Source organism: Thamnophis sirtalis, unplaced genomic scaffold, assembly GCF_051295495.1.
Source record: "Thamnophis sirtalis isolate CommonGarterSnake01/CBP01778 unplaced genomic scaffold, rThaSir2_p1.2 scaffold_9, whole genome shotgun sequence".
NCBI classification, from domain to species: domain Eukaryota; kingdom Metazoa; phylum Chordata; class Lepidosauria; order Squamata; family Natricidae; genus Thamnophis; species Thamnophis sirtalis.
Genome location: NW_028261389.1, coordinates 24,474,960 through 24,477,339, shown reverse-complemented (window position 1 = coordinate 24,477,339; position 2,380 = coordinate 24,474,960). Strand labels below are relative to the sequence as shown.

Below are 2,380 nucleotides of genomic sequence, written 5' to 3'. Positions count from 1 at the left end.
GGAAGGAGAGAAGGGAAGGGTTAACGAGGATATACTCTGGAAATATTAATGAGCTTTTGGATGGAGGAGGTGGAGACAGGAAGTACTGCTGCTTTATTAGTGTATTTGCTCCAATTTGACAAATCTAGGTCACTGTGAAGAAAAGGGTGGAATTTTGCAGGAAAGAAAAACAATCACTCTACCTGAATGCAACTGGGGGGGGGGGGGCAATGGTTTGGAATGACAGGGGGTAATTAAGGTTAAATATTGAGTGTCCACAATAAAAAATTATATAGGACAATTCAATGTGGAAGGAGGAGATTGATTGTTCAAGGCTGGTGAATTTGGGGCCTTGGTAAATCATTATGGTCAGTCAACTGCCTCTGTTAGCAATGATTTTATTAGCAAACAGCCCTCTCACACGTCTGGTTTCTGATTTTTGTTAAGCATAGAAAAGGGTGTTTTGATTTATGAACAAACAAAGCAATATAATGTGATTCATCCAAATGGATGCAGATGCTTAAAAGTCTTGGATGGTTCCTGATTACTGTTTTGTGTCAAGGGACCTGGACAATATAGTGAATGTAAAACAATTACCACCATGTTTGGGATTTTTTTTTAAACTCATTCCCACAATTGCTGAAGTTCTAGTGTTCATGCTTGTCTATAATTTATAAAATGCACGTGTTTCCTTGATTTGTAGATGTCTTAGATATAGTTGTTTAGCTACCTGGACACAATTTTTTTAGTGAAGGAGTGTTGACAAGTAACTTGGAACTTCAGATATTCTGAAAAAATAATAAAGGTAGCCTATCACATAATTGTGTCAATACATATTGAGAGATCGGAGATGTAATACTTCGGACTAATAAATTAATTTCAAAGTGCAAGCACATGGAGGACAATTTGTAGTGGTAGTTTAGCTCTGTGGTAGCTAAACTACAACTCCCATCATTCTCACAATGGCTTTGATAAGTAAGAGTGAAGGGAGTTGCCATTGGACTGCTGGGCATCTGGCTGGGAAGGGACAGCACATGCATTTTAATGTTACTGTGCAAAAGAAGCAAATTACATTCATTGTGCAATAATATGCAAGCATCAATTGCACAGCCCTCATGGCTTGATTCTAACATATGTATTTGGACCCCATGGAAGGTCACTTACCCATTTGTTCCACTGATACATGCTTCCACAATCATTTTTCCAAGGAATGCCATCTTCCCCAGCATGTTGTCTTCCATATGTGTTGAATTATAATTTAGATCATGTTGATTAGGGATAATAGAGTTGTCCTTCATATTTAAACATTTTGGATGAATAAAAACTGAAGGGGCTGGTGTGGGTGGGTTTAGGAACCACACTCGGAAAATATTTTCTTTTAAAAATTGACATTTTAATCGTGCTAACTTGAGTTTACTTCCATAAGGAAATATACTTTGAAAGCTATTCATTATCAATAATTATGCTGCTTTAGGTATTAGATTGCAAAACAAAACTCTTAAATCCAACTCTCCATGCTCCCTTTCTTTTCAACAGCTGAAAATCTTCAGTGTAAATGCAGAAATGAGTCTAGGATTATATTCCCCATATTCTTAAAAAAAAATTGGTCAGAGGATAAACAATAATATTTGGAGGGGATATCCAGTTATCACATCCCACAGACATCAAAAAATGCTAATTTCAAATAATTTTGTATATCTAACACTTACCATCAGATCTCTTACAATGGGACTATTATCTTATGGAAATAGTTTGCTCCATAGTAACTTGAGAGCTGTAATAGGGTATGTAGTGTGTGGAATTCCCATAAATATGTGAATATTTTGAACAGTAAAGATTTCCTAGTCAATATTCCAAAATGTATTTTGTTATTATTGTTTTCATAGTTCTGAATTCATTTTGCTTTTTTGCTAAGAGTATCCCATCATTCTAATTTACCTCCTGTTGTTTTGATTTACCTGACAAGAAAACATTTTCCGTTGTGTTTTTAAATAATTCCATTATGGAGACAATCAAGATTGTCAAAATTAGAACAATCCATTCTAATCCTGATTGCAGGAAAAACGATTTCAGCAATAAAATAGTAAATGTGTGGAACACCCTACCCGATCCTGTTGTTAGTTCCTCTAACTCCCATACCTTTTACCTTAATCTGTCTACCGTGGACTTTACACATTTCTTAAGAGGTACCTAAGGGGGCATGCATAAGCGTACCAGTGTGCCTACCATCCCTGTCCTACTGTCCCACTTTTTATATATTTATGGCTATGTTTTGCTTCTTTTTATCCATTTATTTGTGCCATTTTTAATGTGTTTTTCCTACTTGTTTCCTTGTTGACAAATTAAAATAAATAAATAAATAAATAAATAAATAAATAAATAGATAAATAGATAAATAAAT

The 2,380-nt window shown here is 34.9% G+C and overlaps 1 protein-coding gene across 2 annotated transcripts in view; it reads left to right on the top strand.

Moving 5' to 3' along the window:
* The window catches only part of APPL2 (adaptor protein, phosphotyrosine interacting with PH domain and leucine zipper 2), a 29,327-nt gene that overhangs the window by 712 nt on the left and 26,235 nt on the right, over window positions 1-2,380 (top strand). The window lies entirely within an intron of this gene.